The sequence below is a fragment of the Microtus oregoni genome, unplaced genomic scaffold, assembly GCF_018167655.1.
Source record: "Microtus oregoni isolate MIOR12 unplaced genomic scaffold, Mior012 000029F_ref0000214, whole genome shotgun sequence".
Taxonomy (NCBI): Eukaryota; Metazoa; Chordata; class Mammalia; order Rodentia; family Cricetidae; genus Microtus; species Microtus oregoni.
Genome location: NW_024543088.1, coordinates 26,543,900 through 26,566,236, shown reverse-complemented (window position 1 = coordinate 26,566,236; position 22,337 = coordinate 26,543,900).

The following is a 22,337-nucleotide window of genomic DNA, read 5'->3' as shown; positions in this document are numbered from 1 at the left end:
TAGGATACCTATCAGTAAACTTTGGTGTAAAAGTTAAAAGAGAGGTTGCCGTATTTACAACTTTCTGCTGGTACTGCCCTCAATCTCAATAGAGGCCTCGTGTGAGGAACGGCTCACATATTAGATATACTGCCAGGGTCCTTCTTGATTCTGGATGGTGGCCTGGGCAGATCTGCTATCTTTGAGGTTTTTATTTCTACCTATTGCTGAGTATCTTGGACAAGGTAGGACTTTTCAACGTAGAAGGACCATGAGGATGGTCTTGTTTATAATGCAGATTCTGATTCAGAAACGAGGCAGAAATTTTACTTGAGACGCAGAAGGGAACACCAGAGAAACCTCAGGCGACAAAAAACTGCAAGTGGCCCCCGCAGAACAGCGCACAGCAGGTTTGCAGAGAAGTGCGATCAGTGTTTTACAGGTATTGTTCCGCGTGCCCCATTGCTTCCCGGCAAAACTGGGTGGAGCACCGCGGTAGAAACTAGGTGAGGGAGAAAGAAAAGGACCAACAACGACGTGAGCCCCGAGAGAGGGGAACCTCCTTCTGGAATCTGCTCCGATTTCCTAGCTAAGTTGCTGCAGCCTGGGGAGTCCGTGCTTGGGCCTGCTGCTGAGGCTGGACCCTCAGGAGCTGCCTTGGGCAGAGGTGTGGGGGAAGGAAAGTGCTTCAGCACACCACGGGTTTCACTTCCTGCCTCAAAGCCAGAGAGCCCTTATATAAATATCGACCTCAGCAGCTGCCGCTCTCACCCTCTTCTCGCTATTACTCCTGAGGCTCAGCTCTCAGGCAGGCGCCTGCAGCCTCTCACTTTCCCCAGGTCCCACAGCACTTGCAGCAGGCCCCTCGCCAGGTGGGCGCCCGGGGCAGAAATGAATCACAACCACTCAGTGGCCCTCCAGCCAGCCATGCCCAGAAGCTCTTGCCTGGCTGAACAAGAGAGGTTGTCCTGACTAGTGGCCCACGTTAATCAAATTCAATCCTGTCCACAGATGTGACAGGCACTCTTGGCCCATCCGTGGAGGCCACAGAACGCACCGTCAGCACTCGGCGCTGGTCGTGCTTGGGCAGCACAGAAACTGTCATGATCACCTAGATGTACTTCCCAGTCTGTGGACTGAAGTAGTCAAGACTCTCAGGCATTCCTCAATGCAGTATGGAATAAGGGTTAGCTGAAAAGAAAGGCCAAAATGTCTCCCACTCTCCTGTCTACCGTAAACAAAAACATCACTAGCCTTCAGCCATAGGAAACTTACCTTTGAACACCGGATCATTTTTAAAGTAATTGTACGTTTGAAGATAGTATCTAAAAAAACAAATGAGTAAATGAATGAATCCAGCTGGGTCACATGACCTCCCTGAGCTTCCATTTCTGTCTAAAACTATTGGAAGGGAGTCTTGGAGAGATGGCTTAGTGGGTAAGAGTGCCAGAGTATGAAGACTTAGGTTTGGGTCCAGGAACCCACGTAAAAGCTGAGTGTGGTCAAGTCCCCCTGTAGCCCCAGGGCTGTTACAGATCCAGACAGAAGCATCCATTGCAGGCCTGCTCAGCCGCACGTTCAGAGAGAGATTCTGCGTCAAGAAATAAGACAGAGAGTGACAGAAAGGGACCTCTGACATCCTCCTTTGCAGACGCAGACGAGCACAGCTGCACATCACACACTCAGACACACACACATGCACGCGCACACGCATGCACTCACGCACACGCTTGCATACGCTATGAACACAGAGAGAAGAGAGATAAATAACAGAACAAACTAAGGGTGGAAGAACTGCCTCTCCTCCCAGGGTTGACGTGCATCATGAAGGAGATAGATGCCATTCCCTTCCTGCCTGCTGAGCACACTTGGCAAGGACTAGTGTCAACTAAGTTGCTGTTGAAAAGTATTTTAATTTCATATATGTGTGAAATTATATCTATATTTAATTTATGTGATATATTTAATTATATAGTCAACATATTCCATATCCTAATTAATTGATTATATCACATAATGTGTAATAATTATATAATGTATATGATTTCATGTATATGTGAAAAATATGTGTGTATACACTGTAGTGTGTGTATATATTTATATGCACAAAGCAGACTATCATGATCATAAGCAGGACTTTTCACTGAGAAGGACACACACATATATGTATATGTCTATATATGTGAATATACATATATGTGCATATTTGTGCATGTATATGTGTATATATGTGTGCATATTTGTGTATGTATCTATGCATGTGTGTGTGTGTACACATTGCAGTGCTAGGGAATCAACCCAGTGCCTTCCACGCACTAGGCAAGCACTTTGCCATTGACTCATATTTTCATCTCTTTTTACTTTTCATTTTAAGACAAAAGTTTGTTCTTTCTCTGTCCCTGAACTTCTTCTGTAGCACAGACAGACCTTTAAATCTGCAATCCTCCTGCTGTAGCTTCCTGAAACTGGGATTATAGGTCTGTACTATCAAGCCTTACAACTGCTCACATTTAACAACATCGGCACCTTAGTCAATTTAGATAGGAAATCTTGGGCATAAGATGGCAAATAGCTTCTCTCGGCCCCTGAGAAAAACAGTGGAAGGCACTGTTTAGGAATCTCAAAGGATTAAATGCTGTTGGAATGTTATGTTCATTCTCTCCTTTGGTATATACATCAGGTTAGATAGTTGTGATTTACTATTAAATGAAGAAAAAAAGAAACATTTCTAAGCTGTTTGTTGAGGATAGAGTTATTAAAAAATTGTATATATTCTTTGACTAAAAAGACTGAAAAGTGAACACTCAACCAAGATGTTAACTCCTGGTCATCTCTAAGTGTGGTTTTAGGATGGGTTGGATTTCTTTCTTTGTGGTTCTTTGAACCATTCCAGTTGGATAAAGATTAACATGAGAGAAAGCAACAGAGGTTAGATGTTCTTAGCTTTTCTTCATGCATGCATCAGGTGTCAAGTAGAGAGAGTTCTAGCAGGTCACCATGATGACTAAAAACAATACTTCTCCTGAGGAGACTCTGGGGTGAAATTTTGTCAGATTTGGCTCTCACAAGTGACTGATTACTGTGCTCATAAGTCTTCTATTCATCCACCCCATAAACATCTTTCATATTGGAATATGTGGAGCCCAAAGGAAGAAGATGGCCCACCGGTGAGAGGCTGGCTCCACATCCCGCCCCCATTATCCCAAGGCCATGGGCTCTTTCCTCCTCTGAGCCATATGGAGTTCTCCAAGCTGTGAACCTGGGGCTTGTGTAACATGAGAAGGGTCTCTGAGATCAAGCCAGTTGTCAGCAGTATTTGGCTGAAAAGGGATTTCTGGGAAGGGTCAGACTCAGAGCATTGGAGAGCCAAGGTCTGCGTAGACAAAGAAGACACTCTGGAGAAACCATGTAAATGTCAGCACTGTGCATTCTCCCTCTGATTCGTGGGTTTGTTGTCTTCTGGGGCCTCTTACACATGCCACGGCACCTGACCTTACTCTCAGCTTTGTATCTGTTCCATAAAGGGTTCATTAAGACAAATTGCCTCCAAGGCTTCAAGCTTGGACACTATAAAATGAACTAAAATTTAGATGTGTAGGGGAGAACCCTGAAACATACTAAGGTATCTATTAGCAGTCGATATGTGTCACTGGATATTTCAGACAGTCTAAAAGTTCCAGAAACTCTTTCTGGATCTGTCAGTGCTGCTCCTCAGTAGGACCCTCTGATGATCTGTCACGTGAGGAGAGAGGTATGGGAAGACTCTGTACATAGTGAGTTGAAATCCACGCATAACTCAAAGACAATAAACAGAAAACCACAAAATGCCCGTCATGCCTTTGCCTACCGTGAGCCTCACCACCAATGAGCTACTCCTCAGATCTCACTGGGAGTCCAAAAGTGGGAGGTAGAAAGTGTGAGCAGTGCGTGATGCCCTGGCCTGGCAATCTGCACCTCAACTTGGGACTGGCTAAGAGGACAGCCATTTACTCGGTCACTTCTCCAGGCAACATTTATGAAGCGTCTAGCATGTGGCAGACGCATGTCTCATCAGAGGCAGTGAGTAGGAGCAAACCAAGCTTCATGCTTTTGGAAAGCAGACCCAGCCTGTCCTTATTTACCCAGCATCTAAACATGGCCCTGCCCCGAGGATGAGCACAGACGGTAGGAGAGTCCTTGGGCAAGTTATTTCTTCTCCTTAGTGATTCTGTTGTTACGTGGTGTCTTGCACAGAGAAAGGTCTACATACAGACACAGCACAAAGGTCACGGAGCAATCAGCAGCAGAGGTGAAATGAAACCACGAAGCCTCCAGGGACTGTGTGAACCAGCCGATCCCCGCCTCCCCAGCTGACCCAGAAGTGCAACTGATGTACTATTCAGGCTCAGCAGGATCCAGAACAAGGCGTTGGGTCTGCAAGGACCTGTATGGAACTCTTCGGTGGAGCTGATGTGGCAAACAGCATTCCAACTGTTCCAAGGCTTCAGCCTTGGAAGAGAATGTTGATCACACTGTGCATAGAAAACCAGAATCATCCAGGGCCTGTCACCTTCCCCGCCGCAAATGCATTACCTGTGTCACCCAAAGGCTCAGACAATAGCAACACCTACCTCGCATTGAACTGGGCTGACTGAATGTGAAAACTCGTGTAAGAGGTCTTGGTAAACTCTAAAGTGCTTCATACATGGAAAATAGAATTATTATTCATGGAGGAGAGAGAGATAAAGGCACATTAGGAAATCAAGAGTCACAACCCGAGTAGATAGCTGTTTAGCTGACCCAGAAGTGAGTACAAAACCCAGCTCATGTAAGTCTCATGAGGTAGGGCCATGGCTGCTCCTGACCTACAGGTGCTATGAAGGGTTAGTGCTTGACTAATGTCTCCATCAGCCAGTGGCAAAGCTAGGACTCACATAAAGTAGTTCACTTTCAATGTTCTTGGCCAGTGTGCTCTTCCATTTCCTGTAAGAAAAAAAAATGACTTCTACTCAGTGAAGATCATCTGAGCATGCACAGGGCAGATGACAATGAAGTCCACGGATACACTCCAAGGCACGAGGGTTTAGATGGCGGGAGTGCCGATGGTATTGGAACAGTGTGGAGACTACTGTGGATACGAGGGAAATGGGAATTTCAGAAGTTCCGCATTCAGCAGACAAAGGAAGCAGGAGTGTGATAGAAACGGGCTCAAGGTTAGACTCAAGGCTAGTGTGGTAGACTTTCATGGTGAAGGGTCTTGAATGCCGTACTAATTTCATGGGACATTAGCCTACAGTCAGAAGGGGATTGTGACAGGTATATGTGCGATCACGTGGAGTCTGAAGAAAGTTAAGTTAGAAGAGAGCCATTTGCCTCAGGTCAGCATTGTTACTGTAACCTGAGAACTGAGGAAGATGAACAGAGATGCATGGATTTGGTATAGCCGTGATTCTAATGATGAACAGTGGGGGGACGTAGAAGATGGGGCTGAAGGAACACTTCATAGCGATCCTCTCCACCCCATGTGTGACTTCCCAGCCTCGTTATTGATGTGGTACTTGTCTTCTGGGAACTTTTCCAGTTGTCGAAAGTTTTATCTGATCAGACAGCCCCCTCGCTGCCCTAGAATGAGCTCCTGCTTGCTTTTCTTTCTCCTATTTAGTTCCAAGTGTTTAGACTTTGTTTTATGCAAATCGAAGCAAGTCTTTCTCTCAGAATCCCTCTATTGGCAACCTCTTGGGGCCCAGACCTTCCTTAGCTGGCAACTGAGGAACTATAAAGTGATCAGAAAAACTTTATCTGGGATGCTCAGGACTGAAGACACCAACACCCTAGACAAGGGCAAACTAAGGTAGTTTAGGGGAAGAAACCAAGTCAGGTAGGGGACACCCGATATTTGTGGGTAGAAGATGTGAGGTTGCTATACATGTGGTCTCATCAGCCAAGCTAAAGAACAGGGTTTTCTTTATAGCCGGTTAGGAAATGAGAGAAGGGACCCAAATCAGTTCTAGTTCTTACAAGTATCTGAGACCTCACAGATCACACAAACAGTAAATTATTGGTGTTAGAAGATAAGATTTATAAGTAGATTAGGTGGGACTCCTACCCCTGATGGGTTCACACTTCAAGGAGGTAGAAAAGGGGGAAGCTACATATGTGTCATATTGCTGTGTCATTATAGATTATCTTCAAGTGTATACATGGGGAGCCACCAATTTATGTAAGCTACATGAAATCATCATTACTTATGGTTTTGCATACAACACTGTGTCCCTTGTGTTGAGAACAGGGCCTGGGACAGCCTCAAAAATATTTCTTATAAGATGTAAATGAGTGGATCCAAGGGTAGGTACCTGATAGTAGCTGCTATAAAAGCAGAAACAGGTTCTTCTGCCCTTCAAAGGGAAATGTTACTCAGAATGACAAGGTGAGCCCCGTATTATCATGACTCCAGTGTGAGGCCTGCCTAATTGAGGATAGCACAATGTCATTTCCTAGTTTATATGCTAACGCTGTCTATCCCAGTGCTAGGATTTGGCTACAGGACAGTAGTCTTTGACCCAGTCTCTCAAAAGCCTGCCTGATCTTGGAAGGCAATGACCTTATCACAAATCCTGCTCCTTAGCCATCCAGGCAACTTGGGCAAGTCATGGCTTGTCCCTGAATTTCAATTTCTTACATGTTGAGGGAAGGAAATGTCACATCTCTTTGGCATAATTGTTAAATCATTTCACTCTGGGCAAGAGACTGACGTTGTTGAGAAAGGCTCCAAATTCAGTCACCAGGCCTCGTTCCTAAAGTGGCACCATCTTCGCAAGCTTTCATCCTGAAGCTTCAGCTGGAGAGAGCAGTTGATGAAGCGGTCTTTGAACCTGGGAACTTTCAGCTTAAAAGTAAGAGTTCACCCTTCCTCTGGTGCTATAGTGTTGACCAAGTGTGGCTGTGGTACCCTGCCTGTGTCGAGGACCGGAAACCTCACATCAGCTTGCACCCATCTGATAGAGGCGCCTTCCCCAGTTCCACCTCCAGATGTTCCATGGGGGTTGATGTGAGGAGGAGGAGGAGTTAACCATACCCACCGTGTCTGATGAGGTCAAGTATGTGCACCCATATGTGTGTGTGTGTGTGTGTGTGTGTGCGCGCGCGCGCGCTTTGGGTGGGAGTAGTGTCCAGCCTGCCTGCTGATTCAAAGCAGGCTCACATCTACAGGGTTTTATTAGCCAGAAGGAAAAGGCCTTAGAACCACGCACCAAGGTTTCTCTGTGAGAATGTTTTAGGCCATTGGTTTTTCAGAAAACTGCCAGGATTCCCCTGTCAGCAGTAATAGTTCAGTGACTTTTGCACACCTTCCCGCTTGGGCCACCCTGAGCGGGGCTTTGCATTGGTGGTACTTATGCAAGGCCTGACCTTTCCTTAGGAAGGAATGTTCATAACCCAAGCCTTGACATAGAAGCTTCAGACTGGAGCAGATAAAGGTGTAAGTCACATGACAATTTTGCAGGTGAACCATAATGCAAGAGGGGCACAGCAGACAACTCAGAACCCTTGAAATACTGCCCTTGGCTAGAACCTTCCCTGTGTTTACAAAAGCCTGTAAATAAATGACTAAGAATTCTCTTATTTAAAAAATTTTAAATTTTACCTACTAGCCCCAGTTTCCCCTCCCTCCTCTTTTCCTGCCTCCCCTCCCCCATCCACTCCTCAGAGGAGGTAAGGCCTCCCTTGGTGACTCAGCAAATTCTGGTATACCTAGTTGAGGCAGCACTAAGCCCCTCCCCACTTTATCAAGGTTGATACAGGCTGAGCAAGGTATCCCACCATAGGGAATGTGCTCCAAAAAACCTGTTCATGCACCCAGTAAGTCCTGGTCCCACTGCCAGGGCCCTCCCAACAGATCAAACCACATAGCTGTCATCCACATTCAAAGGGCTTAGTTTGGTCCCATGCAGGATCCCCAGCTGTCAGCCCAGAGTCCATGTGCTCCCACCAGCTCAGGTCAGCTGTCTCTGTGGTTTTCCAGATCATGGTCTTGAACCCTGCCCCCTTGTTCATGTGATTCCTCCTCCCTCTCTTCAGCTGAACTCCAGGAGCTCAGCCCAGTGCTTGGCTGTGGGTCACTGTATCTGCTTCCATCAGTTACTGGTGGTAGGTTCTATGGTGGCCATTAGGGTGGTCACTAATCTGATTATAGAGGAAGGCCAGTTCAGGCACCCTCTCCACTGTTGCTAGGAATCTTAGCTGGGATCATCCTTGTGGATTCCTTGGAATTTCCCAAGCATCTGTTTCTCTTTAACCCCATATCTCCCTCTATCAAGATCTCTTCCATTTCTCCTTCTCTCTGCCTCTCCCCCAGCTGGGCCATCTCGAGCCCTCATATTCCCATGCCCCATCACCTCCCTTCTACTCCCCTTCCCAATTGGCCCAGATCTTAACTCTTTCCCTCTCCTGGATCCCTCCACACATGTCCTCTTCCTTTTTACCCAGCTTCTCTGGGGTTGTGGATTGTAGCCTGGTTATCCTTTGCAGTAGGTCTAATATTCAATTCTGAGTGAATCTATACCATGTTTGTCTTTCTGGGTTTCCTCATTCAGCATGGTATTTTCTGGTTCTATCCATTTGCCTGCAGTTTTCAAGATTTCATTGTTTTCTTTCTTTCTTTCTTTCTTTCTTTCTTTCTTTACCACTGAGTAATACTCCATTGTGTAAATGTACCACATTTTCTTTATCCATTCTTTGGTTGAGGGCATCTAGGTTGTTTCCAGGCTCTGTCTATTACAAATAATGTTGCTGTGAACATCATTAAACAAGTGTCTTTGTGGTATGCTTGTGTTTCCTTTGGTTGTATCCTCAAGATTGGTATTGCTGGGTCTTTACATTGATTGATTCCCAGTTTTCTGAGAAACCACCATACTGGTTTCTAAAGTGGTCAGTGAAGAATTCTAATGCCACCTTCCATTCTTGAACACAGCACATTTCCTCCTAGAGGGGAAATTTGTTTAGTTTACAAATATCTTTGCTTCCGTGTAGTTTGATGGGGGAGAGTCTTCTGTTTTGTGTTAATTTCATTGGTTAAATAAAGAGACTGCCCTGGCCCTTTAATAGGACAGAAAATTAGGTAGACAGAGAAAACAAAACAGAATGCTGGGAGAAAGAAGCTGAGTCAGTGAGTCGCCATGATTCTCCTACTCCAGACAGACTCAGGTTAAGATCTTCCCTGGTTAGCCAACTCGTGGGCTATACAGATTATTAAAAATGGGTTAGATCAATATGTAAGAGCTAGCCAATAAGAGGCTGGAACTAATGGGTCAGGCAGTGTTTAAAAAAAATACAGTTTCTGTGTAATTATTTCGGGTAAAGCTAGTCGGGTGGTGGGACACAGCCCCGCTGCTCCTACTTCAACAGTAGTTCTTCGCAGTTACCATCCATAGTTACCCAACAGCCAGGTATTTTGAATGATTTATATCATCTACCAGAGGGAATTATTTCTCTCAAGCCCTTGGTTTCCCAGGTAAGCATAAAGCAAACTCCTTAGTTTTGGGCTAGCAGCATCCGGAAGTTGTTGTCTTTTTCATGTTGCCTCCACCACTCCTTTTCATAAGCTTTGTTCTACCGAACTGAAAGTCATCTGGGTCTACCAGTTTCTTCGTCTTCATCATTGGTTCTCTTCTGGACCCCTGTTCGGTGGCCTGCTTCAGTGTCTCTTTGAATAGCCGTATCTGTTCTGAAATACTTGAACTGCATGTGGTTGTCTCCACAAATCCTTCCTGATCCCTCTTGCCCATGCTTATCAATGTGTAGCACCAATTCTAATAGTTCTTAATAATAAAAACCCAGAGTTAGATATACAGGTTAATGTTGAAAGATCAGAGAAGCAGAGGAGCCAACCACTAGAGAGTTCTTACCTCTACCAACGCTCAGACAAAGGGGCCACCCTGTCCCTACGAATCTTTGTCCCTACGAATCCCCAGACCTCAGGCTCAGGCTGAATCCTCAGACTGTATCTGAGCTCTTGTCTCCTTTCTGCCTTTTTATCCTCTCTACCCAGCCATATCACTCCTGTCTCCACTTCCCTAGTGCTGGGATTAAAGGCATGTGATCCTAAGTCCTGGGATCCCCTTTGTATGAGCTCTATTTCTGTTTTAGACAGGTTTGATCTTGTGCACCTCAGGGTGCCATTAAACTCACAGAGATCTGCCTGCCTCTGTCTCCTGAGTGCTGGGATTAAAGGTGTGTGCCACAACCGTCTGGCTTCTATGGCTAACTAGTGGCTTAGCCCTGCACTGTAATCTTTAGGCAAGCTTTATGTGTTAGATTAGATTACAAACAAAATATCACTACAACCATACTCTTTGCTTCTAAGTGATCTGATCACGCGTTAATCTGCATTTTATTTTGCTGCCTCTGTCTTATATTCCAATCAGCTTCTTGAAGGCAGGGCAAGAGTAATATCTGAATAGGATGCTATTTTAAAAAGTGCTATTTATTGTTGGGGGGTGGCTGTACATGTTATCCCAGCATTCTGTGGACAGGAGGATCAGAAGTTGAAGGATCAGCCTGGGTTACACGGTGGATTCTATGTTAGCCTGGGCTATGAGTAAGAGACCCTATTTCAGCCGGGCAGTGATAACACATGACTTTAATCCCAGCACTCAGGAGGCAGAAGCAGGTGGATCTCTGTGAGTTCGAGGCCAGCCTGGTCTACAAGGGTTAGTTCCAAGACAGGCTACAAAGCTACAGAGAAACCCTGTCTTGGGGGTGGGGGAACACCCTGTCTTAAGACAGATACATACATACATAAATACATATTTCTTGCAAAGTATTGAGCATCTGAATTTGTTTTGAGAATGAACCAGCAATAATTTGCTGCGCTTCCTTTACCCTGTTCTTGCTAACTCATTTACTCACCATACAAAACAACCATGATGATATTATTGTTGTTGTCACCCTCAATAGATGAGAGAACCAAAGTTCCAAGAAGTTCGGGAGTGTCACTGATGGGACACAACTAACTGATCAATAGGCTGGTTCTGAACCCATGACTGTACAGAAAAAGGACTGTCGAGAGCTAGCTTCCTCCAGGTCACAAGAGTTGACTGGTGAATTTCAGAGGCTCGGTCAGTTGGCTTGAAAGATTATTTTAAATCCTAATATTAATTTACAATAGTTAATTCACACAACAAAAGAATTAGCAAAACAATACTAAATGCTTACAAGTTGCTGTTTCCTATTTATTTTGACTTAGTATTAGTAAGTATACACTTGATGTTGCTTATGTTATCAGTCCTTGGTATGCTGGAGAGAGTATACAATGACGTATAGCTTGTGGGTCTTCCAAATTTTATGTTCAGAGATGTTCCATTACCAACTTGAACTCGGCCATTGTTGGAAGTGTTTTTTCACCAAGGCCATTGGCAAACAGAAGCAGATGAGAACTTCCTGTCTGTGAACTAATTACTAAACATTTGAAGCACACCGCTGGCCTGAAAGGCAGCTTAGCCTGCAGTAGGCAGCAGGCTTTGAGCCCAAGGCACACATAAGCCCTTGCATTTCTTGGCTTAACGTTCACCCAGTCAGGCCCAACTTTGGATTTTGACAGACAAGCTGCCTCCTGAGATTAGCAAACTGCCCTTTCCAAGGCTTAGCTAGCCTTCAGGGTTGGATGAAACATAAATCTGTATAGTTAGCCTCTGCCTATGGCCATACGTCCCAAACCTCTGTCACAAAACAGTTGTACATTCATCACGCTGTCCACAGGAATATCTCACGTGGCTTTGATAGGGGAAATGGGAGTTTGGAAACGTTAATGTAAATTTATTTACCCAGATGTATGGTAACTACAATGACCCTTTTTTTAAAAAAAAAATTTCTTTATTGATTCTTGGGGAATTTCACATCACATACCCCAATTCCACTCATTTCCCAGTCGCTCCATAGCTGCCCTTCACCCTTGCAGCATCCCTCTCAAAAAATGAAAATTGAAAAACCAAACATTAAAGTCAAACCAAAGCAACCAACCAAACAAAAAGCCCGTTTTGCTCCTCTGTCTTTCTCCCTCTCCAACAGCTCTTTATTCGTCTTAGAGGCATTGGGAGCCTCAATGTGTCACGTACTAGGCCCTTTTGTCCTATCAGCTTTGCTAGCAAATGCTCATTGCAATGAGTCACCGGTCTGGTTCAAGGCCTCTGGACAACCCATTGTTTTATCAGCTAACCTCAAATCTCGATTTCACGTGGTTTCCATACTGTGCGTATTTTATGGGATCTTGTGAAACGAGCTGCACACTTAGGCTCAGAAGTTATGCAAGTCAGCAATGGTGCTTTAATTCAAGAAGTCCGTCAGCATTGGGCCTCCATTTCTTCATCTATCCAAAGATAAGTGTGGTCTCGACGCTCTTTGAATGTCCTGTTTCTAGTCTAAATGATACCGCACAGCCATTCTCTTCCGCAGAGCGCTGTTCCTACACTCTATACTATGGAAGACTGAAGCTAATAACACACTTTTGAAGCTTTTCATAGCTGAATAAACTTGTGGATTAGCATGAAAGGCCAAGTTTTGCACCAAATGTATCATTTCGATCAGATAGCTTCAGCTTTACCAACCCAAAACGCCAGTGTACCTGCTGATTACCCAGAAATCTGGTACCAAGAAAACACTTGATGACAGAAAGTCTTTCTGGTCAAGAACTTTGATTGCCTTAGGGGCAAACTGCACTGACCTCAAGTCAAAGGGGAAGGGAATGGATGGAGAGAACTCCATCCATGAGCTGTTTCCCTTTAACAATCTACAAGACTGAGAAAGAAAGGTTGAAGTCTGAACTGGAGATTTGATTTGACATCCTGATCAGGCCTTCAGTGAAAAGGAGTAGGAAAAAGGAAGGCGTAAGATGGAAGGCAGACCATGCCTCCTATTGGATTAGGAAGACCTGAGGGGACTTGATGCTAAGGAAAAAGTTTATGTGCCAGCCGCTGGCGTAGCTCTTATGGTCAGAAGAGCACACACAGCAGCTCAGAGAGAACATCTGCCTCTTTACATTTGTTGCTCTTGATCCTGAACCTGTAGATCATGTGTGTCTTCATGGGAAATCAACGGACCAGTTCCTTCAGGTTCTCGGTTTCCCAGCACTTCTATCTACCGACACACAAGATGACTTTGAACTAGACATTATAACTGACTTGTCTGACTAAAGAAAGAATTGAAGATTCCAAAAGGGAATTAAGCCAGACATGATGGTGCATGTTTAATCCCGGTATTCAGGAGGCTGAGGCAAGAGGATCACTATGGGTTTGAGGGAAACAAGGACTACAGAGATAGGTCCTGTCTGGAAAATAAACAAACAAGCCAGGAATTAACTCATAATCACCTGGGTGTTGAGCTGAGACTCAAGCTGAGCTTGCTCTTTTGACTCTACTCTTGGGGTGCTTCCAGTGACTGCTACCTGGTTCTGTCAAAACTGTTAGCCGAGGTGAGAAAAATTTAAACTGCTGCTTGCTTGAGCAAGCACAGCACCACATTAGAGAAAGACTCGGTAAGCTCATAGGTTCGGCAAATCCTGCGAGTAGAAAGGGAGCCCCTTCAAGTTTCAGAAGGAGAAATGGAGTCCCTAGAGAGAGGTGTCATGTCCAAAGTCACGCAGAGTCAAAATCATGGCTGGGACACACGCCTGGACCTCGTGTCTCTGCCTACTTATCACTCCTTCTACCCAGACGGTCCTCGTTCTCCCCCTCCTTAAGCCACCAGCAACAGTAAGATAAAAAAAAAAAAAAAAAAAAAAAAAAAAAGCCTCTACTCACAAATCCTTGACCATCATTGCAAGGACAACGCAATGTTTTCTGCCAGCTTGGGAAGGGATTAAAGAAGAGGGGCAGAGCCAGGCAAGCATGCCCCAATCTCTGCTGCCTCTCTGCATTGCAAATGCCCTGTGCCAGGCACACTGGATTTATTGCTGGGGAGAAGGATGACTCATGTTCTTCTGGTGATGCCAACCAACTAATTCATCTCCCCATGCCTTGGTAGGCACACGCGTTGAGTTGTAACCAAAAATAGAGGCCACCTGTCATCCAGTACCTTGGAACTCATCCTCAAGCCTGAGGACTCACTCAAACCCATATCAAATGTTTAGCCCAAATATAACCAGACCAACTTTATTTTTTTTTATATTATTTATAAAATCATCATTTTATAACACAGTGCCAGAAATTAGAAAGAGGTAAAGGAGAGAGGAGTCTCATTCGGGAGTCACCTATCCTGAGTTGATTTCCACTTAACTAATTAAATTAACTTACTTTTTTCTTTCTTTTTTTTGGGGGGGGGGTGAAGGGCCGTCTATTTGAGTCACATCATCACATTCTGCTGGAAAAGGCTAAAGTGGATGAACCTTAGTGGATTATCTTTATTTCTTTAAAAATGCATTTTTTGTTATTTCTTAGAAAATTTCATACAAAATATCTTGATCATATTCACCCCAGCTGTTCCCCCCTAACTCCAACCAAGTCTATTCGTTGTTGTCCCTATTTTGTGCCCCCTTTTTGTTTTTCCGGCTGTCACACAGAAGCTGTCCTGGTCCCCTGACTCTTACTATTTTCCAGCCCCCTCTTCCGTGACACTCCCTGAACCTTAAGTGCAGGGATGAGTTGTCAACGTATTAATTGGGTCTGGTCACCGCACAGTCTGTTGATCTCTGCATTTGACCAGTTGTGGCTTCTGTAATGACTTCCATCTACTGCTAGAAGAAGCATGAAGGGTCGGAGATACACTAATCTGTAGGTACAGGGAGAAGTATTTAGAATGAAGTTAGGAATTATGCTAGTTTAGCAAAGTGGCAGGAGTAGATTCTCTTCTAGTTTCCAAGGCCCCACCTTGGTGGTGATTATTAATTTGATAGGCTCATTAGCTGGTCATACCTTATCAGAAGCACTTGCTGTATCCTTTTCCCATAACATTCACAAAGTGCTGGAGCCTTCTTTATGCAATGGGAAAACTGTAAATTCAATACGGCTTTGACCAGCAGCTTAGAATCTTCTACTATTTGACATCTGTCCATTTCTGTGACTTAAGGCGAAGACTTTGGTGCTCTAAGAAAGCTTCAGGCAGTTTGACAGTTAGTGTTAATGTGGGGAATTATTTTGATTTCATTACTTAACATGAAAAGACCCTTCTTAATTGTGGGCGCCATCATTTCCTGAGCAGAGGACTCTGGATTTTATAAATGTAGAGAGGGAACTGAATCATAGTGTGCATTCAGGCCTCTGTGTTCCTCAACTGTAGACATGATGTGGCCACAAGCTCTCAGCTCCCAGCGCCTTGACTTTTCTGACCATCCATGGTGGACTGGACCTTGAGCTATGCTCGAGCATAAGTTGCTTTCACTGGGTTTTTTTTTGTTTTGTTTTGTTTTGTTTTTGTTTTTTTGTTTTTTGTTTTTTAATCACAGCAATGGTGGAAAATGAAGACAGGGCATTCAAAAGAATCTGAGATCCCATCTCACTGAAGAAGCATATATGAGGTTGTGATGATGGTCAGATGAAATTTTAATTCAGGGTAAGTAAAGGAACTTGAGAGCTTACCCCAGTGTCATTCACCTTTTGAAAAAAGAATCTGTAAAATGGGCTGGGAGCATCAGCTTCATAGGCTTTTATGTATAACTAGGAAATGAACATGCATTAGCACTCATACACAGAACTTCCCGAGACATTTTCTTCTTAGGGGTTGAATGAAAGTGCCTACAAAGTCCCTGTAGTCTCAAATGATACTGTGGAGGAAGAACCATGATGGCTCAAGGATTTTCTGTCTTATTTTCTCTCCATCTGCCCAACAGCTTTTCTCACTCAGTCTGTGTCTCAATACACATGCGCGTACATGCACGCACACACACAAGAGAGAGAGACAGAGACACAGAGACATGCATGCACACTCACACACATGCACACAGATACACAGACGAACAGAGACAGATAGAGAGACATGAATGCACACTCACACACACGTACACACAAAAAACCTCACACAGATACACAGACAGAGACACAGAGAGACATGCAGAGAGAGATAGATACACACACACACACACACACACACACACACACACACAATTACTTTCTGCAGAAACTAGACTGTTTATCCAAAGCCCCTAGCACAAGAGTCTACCAATGCTCTTTGGAAACTGAAATTGCTCTGGAGATAATAGACTCAAGACTGTGGGTGTAAAATACAAATAGTAGGCAAGTTCATACTGAAATCTTTACTTGTAGGAGTCGTGGGCTTTCCTTTTCAACCTTTTTTTTTTCTTTTCCAAAAGCGTCATCATTTATGTGGTTTGTAAATGATCTTTCCTTTGGAAATTAGCCATCACAACATAAAATGCAAAATTGCAACTGATTAAATTTATGAAAAGCTCAATTACTTTTAAGGTGGGATAAGTCCTCCTTTGGGCACCACAGGCTACAAGAGCAAATTTGCTTTGAGTCACATATTTTACATAAACCAAAGAGGTTACCCCTAAGAATGACTGTCTGGCTTATTGTTCCCCGCCCCCATGGTGTCCCACATTCTATAACAGGAAGACATTAGCAGTTTCAAGACTTGAACTTTCTCTCAAATTTTTCTTCACTTAAACCAAGCAGAGTTTCTACAGTAAAAAAAATAGTGATTGTCATGGTGCTTGTCATGAGTGGCCGTGGGCTGTTTGTTCTTTAGATTAAAAGATAGTGCCTGGATATTTTTCACCCACCAAAGGGTGCTGGGCTGTGAGGAAAAGATTGCCCTCCTGGATTCGACTTTGTTTCTTGGATTCCTTGGTGATAAGGGTTTGCAGTTCCTTGGTGATAAGGGTATGCAGTTGCTAGATGCTGGCCAAGATTAGGTTCTTAGGGATTATCTTAGTTTATCCCCAAATCTCTTCATGATTATAGAACAGCAAAGAGAGAACAAAAGTTGCCCAATGTCATTCAGGGATAGATGTTTGAATCACAGTCCAGGATTCTGATAACAAGACAAAAGGTTGAAACTCTCACCCGTAATAATGACCTCAGAAACATCAATGTGCTCATAAAATAATTAAAACACGATGGTGTGATGAATAGTTTTGACCCGACAAGATAGGAAGGTAGATTAATAACACAATAAAAGGGAAATGTCTGGGTTAAATATTCAAGGGCCGAACGGATGAAAACACCGCAGAACCTCAACTCAAGGAAAAGTGAAAAACAGGTTTTTCGATTGTTTTTGTTTTTGTTTTCAATAAAACAGAATATCCAAAATTTTGTTTTGTTTTTGAAACAGTGAATCAAGCATGGCAGTCTGGTCTCATGAACGCACTTTATAGCTATCTTCCTGGCCCCACCTCCTGAGTGCTGGGATTATAGGCATGTCCCACCACATGACATGCGTGGTGCTGGGGTCTAACCCAGGACATCCTGCACGCTAGGCAAGCACTCTACCAACTAAGCAGTAGCCCTGCTTTGGTGGCCGGTGTAAGGGGTCTGTGTGGTACAACTGTCTTTCATCCAGAAGTTTCCTTTGCATCACCCAGTCCTAGATCCTGCATGGCACAATCTAGAACTGAAGCTGATTTATGTCTCATTGTATCACTAGGGTGAGAATCTGCAACCACAAACCAGTTCTGTCTATGAGCAGAAGTAGGAGCACTACGTTTTTCAGTGTTGTTTGTTGACCTAAGCTCACGTCTCAACTTTGAATGGAGGCCCCACGGTGTGTGAGGTGATCCATATCTGTGACTGTGACATCCCGAAGACTTGCCCTCCAGAGCAGATGAGATCAGAAGAGAGAGCTAAAAATGGGATAGGAAGGTTGAGGTTGTAGATCTGGAAAGGCTTGCAGCTCATTGGACCTTGAAGATAATGGTTTCAGACAAAGGGAGAAACCTGACAATTAGAGACCATACGTTCTGCACGTTCTGGGTGTAGATCGGACTTGACCAAAGCTAACCGAACAGTTAAGAACTTCTGAAAAATCTAAGCTGATAGAACATGGAACTGCACCGCTCTGTAGTTAGTGATAGCCTCATCCCGGAAGCCCTCCGACACAGGCAACAGGACGGGTGCTAAATGGGAAGAGAAAGCAAGACAGTTGCAGGATAGGAAAATGTCCCAGTTGGTTTCCCATGAATTTCTCCAGAAATCTAGAATTCCTTTCTTTGAATGGGGAAGATTCTAGAATGGCAATGGGAACAGAATGGCAATTAGTAGACGAGAACTTAGGCAAGCTTATCTCTCCTCTCTCGCTGAAAGGGAATGATAGGGTTCTGCTCTCTGGGCAAATAAAAGGACAGTAAAGGACCAAGACAACACAAGGCACTGTCTCTGTTCCTAAACTCAGGTGGCATGTGGAAATCTTGGCTTTCAGATGGGTTGTGGGTTTTCTTTCTTTTTTTCTTATTTCTTTGACACAAAGCTTCTGTGGCTGGTGTGATAGGATTCAGATTGGACAGCTGGAATCACTCAACTTCCGGTGGCACTGAATGGGAGGATAACACTGTATAGTCTAGAATGTACAACGCTAGCAGGGGTGCGCGTGGAGGTTTATAGGCTGGAAGTGGTTGTGAAATCTAGGTCAGAATGTATGCTACTGCTTTGTGAGCCCAATGGGATCGTTGGGGATGCTTTACGGCTTGTCACGTAGCACCATGGAATGCTTATTCCATGAGATCCAGGGTCTAGGGCCGAGTTGCTGAATGCTGCATGTCTGTAGACCCTCTCATAGATGTGTGAAGTCTTAAACAGGACTGGAGATAAGCACTGTTTTGAATAATGGTGCTTTTTACGAACTTATTTTGCCATGAAGGTCAGGTTAGCATGTTTGCCCAACAGTCCTTCCATTCTGGGAACTCATACTCCAGAGCAAACACTTTGAATTCAGCAGTCACTCATGCATTATCCACAGGGTATTTGAAATGAAAGCAACACTAAATTTAATACCATTTCTTCATCTTTTGAGTAATGAAAACCGAGTCCTAGCAGGATTGTATCAATGTAATGACCAAATAGCCAGGAAGCCTGACCTCTAAGATCCAGAAATTTAAGAAGTCACCAAGTGCCTGTAGCATTAGCTCATGGGTGATGGTGCAATAAAGCATTCTATGTAAGGTTAGATGAAAGTAACCGGAACACTGGCCTAGGAACCATAGCCCTGGTGTCTCTGGAGTTCTCACTGTTACTGCGCAGGCCCATCTTCCCACTCTCATTAGCATCGGGTCCCGTCATCTCTAAAGTGGAGAGGGTAAGGCTTGTGTGACTGATTTCACAAGTTCTGGTAAGAATCAAGAGAGAGAAAGGATGTGAAAGTTGTTTGTAAAGTTGTCCTGTGCTATGTACGACAGGAGTCCTTCCTCCTGCCAGCAGGCTGCTGCTGCAGACAGCACCTAGAGGATGTGTCTGTTTTCCGTTGCCTCATTCTTCCTGAGGGTGCTTTGCATGAATCTGTCCGCAGACTCTGTCCTTTAACCGCTGTCACGAGTTAATGAGGTGGCCTGTCACTCTCCCCAAGCCACTTATCCCTAGGCATGGGACAACTGAACATATGGCCGGCTGGCCACACTCGCAGATAGCTGAGGTGACTAGCAGGGAAAGTGGAAAGTTCTGAACTTTACCCATTCTCTCCGCAGGTGTCTGGATATTGAGCTCCCGGGTCATAAACACCATTGTGTGGGGGGCGGGGTAGCGGGGGAGACAAGCCTTCCACACAGTCTGTGCTGTTCAGACAAAGAGTGGGAAAGTCGATAAGGAAGAATCCTCCAATAGCATAGCAACAGAAAAGGGGTAGTCAGGGGAGACAAGGACTGGGCCGGTGAAGCGTTAGTATCTTATCTCTGGAATGTAATTGATGATCTGAGTTTAGTGTGAGATCTTAAGTGAAATGAATCGGTGGTTTCAGTTCCGGATATGGTATGCAAAGAAAAAAAAAAAGACTCGCTCTTTGAAATTCAGCACTTCCTCGTCTGTGCTTCAGGAAGCCACAGGCCTGATGTTGAGTGTGGAAACTGACTCATATATGGCCCTTTGAGATTAGCCTCTCCAGCCCCCAGACTGTGGGCAGGATCTGGGGCCTAATTGGAAGCCAGAATGGGGTCTAGCCTCGTCTAGAGAAGAGGGATCAGACACAAGATCACGGATGCACAGGTTCCCAGATGGTTCCACAGGCAATGGATCCTCTGGACCATCACCAAAGTATTTCACCAAGTCCTTGGCAGTGACTGAGTGACCTGAAATGACAGAAAACAGAATCACGAATGCAGTGCCTCCCGACACCTTGTTTTCAGAGTCACATTTAAAGGAAATCAGCCAACTGAACCACTTAGTGGAACCATGTGACCCTGAGATCTTATCATGTGTTTTCTCACCAAGAAGCCCCAACAACTCATAGCCATGCTTCTCCTTGACTGTCCCAACAAGCTACTATATGACAGTTAGGTGTTGGGCAAAGCTTAATGGGAGACTGAAACATGAAACCCTGGGTAACAGGGAACTCGGTCTCCTCCAGGGAGCCATGAGTTGTTTCCAGACATTTCACAGGCCATCTCAAGATGGGAAAGATCCACTAAGACAGCACATTTGCTTACTTCTAGTTGACATATTCAAAAAAGCTTGCTCAGGAATGTTAAGAAGGTGCTGGCTTATTGAGAAGTCCATGCGAAACTGGTGGTACTGAGGGAAAACTCCAACAGAACCCAGCTTAGCATTAGAAGGTCCAAGCTTTTCCTTGAGCTCCTGCTACGCACCTAATCTCTTAAACTTCTCTTTCCCCATCAGGACAGTGCAATCACTACTTACAAAATGAGACCATGCATGGGGAAGTATTTGCCTTATAGATGGAAAGAACTATTCAAAGATTCATCATTTTGCCTTACCTGTAGACATTAGAAAATTAATGGCTAACCTGTGCTGGCCATGAAGCACTAGCAAACAACCAGAGAATACAGATTAAGCATCCCAATGTTCTTATCTGGAAATCTGTCATAAGATTTATTAGCCTGAATTTTTACCCGCAGACTCCTTATTTCCAAAAAGGGTACAGTGATCACTAAGGCAGAAGAAAAGCTTAAGACCTTGTTATGGGAGAGGAGAACAGTTGGAGGAAGAAAACCCACAATAAGAATAATTTTAATGAGGCATGCAGCATGATTTTGAGGTCCTTAGCAGCTCGGACAAAAGGAAAGGGGGCAAATTGCATTGTGCAGCTGTCTCTCTCCATGAAAGAGAGAAGTTATGGATCAGGGTCAGCCGAATCCTTCCTGGCCATACTTGAGCATCCTTGGTTAAGGGCTATCACAAGGAAAACGAGAGGCCCTCCAGGAAACACAGTGAGGATGCTGCTCCAGTCTGAGCATTGGACAGCATTTCCCCTTGCCAATCAGTGTGTGCCTTTCCAGACTGCAGAGGCAACAGGATGTGCTGGAAGGAGTGGGCTGCCTTAAAAACATCAACAGACAAGCCATTGAAAAACAGCACAGTGAAAGCCAGCATGCTCGCTCCCAGGTTGGGGTGCTGCTGGCCAAGGTGTTTACAGAGGCAGTGGCTTATATTTTCGGGGCGGGGGGGGGGGGGGGAACAGCAAAGTAGGCAAGGCAATATATGCAGGATGCCTTGCACAAGGTCACCTGATGTCTCTGAAACTGATTGTGTATTCTGAGCTCCTCAGGAGGGTTTTGTAGGTCACAGTGTTCTAGGCAAAGCTCCCTGCTGATGTACATCTCTCATGTAAGATTTAGATCACCTCTTTTTGGGCAGAGCTCCATGGAAACACCGCCCATGATTTCTGAAATGGGATCTGATTGGGTCCCCGTAATACCTGGCAGCCTTGGACAGCAATCCTACGACTGACACACCACCGGACAGTTGGCAAGTCAGAGACGACGACTCTCTAGTCACTGTAGCTTATTATTATTCTAATGTTAAAGCAAGTCCCTGTTTACAGAAAGCAGCCAGGGAATGGAGTATTCTAGGCAATGGAAAATTCTGGTTCATCTGGTTACCGTCCATATCATTTGAGATTCTAGGTTTCCAAAGAAGTAGTTACAACACACTTTGCCGAACGTGAAAACGATAGTGTGACTGAAGCTTTCTTCGGTGATTCACGAGGTGCCCAAGGATCTGTCAGCACCCGATGGCATAATTAGCATCGTCGCTTCTCATTCTCTAGGACCCAGAGTGGAAATGCAGAAAGTGTGGAAATCTGGGAGGCAACTGTAGGACTTCCCTAGCCAGACTGTTGAGATAGCTGGCGCTGCCGCGGGTGGTAAAGCATCTTGTCATCTTTCAGTTTGGTGACTGGTAGAAATACAACAGCAGACACGCTGAATATCATTGGGTGTACAGCTGGCTATTGCATTGCCAATAGTCTTCTTCTCGAGAATACCAGGGAAGCTG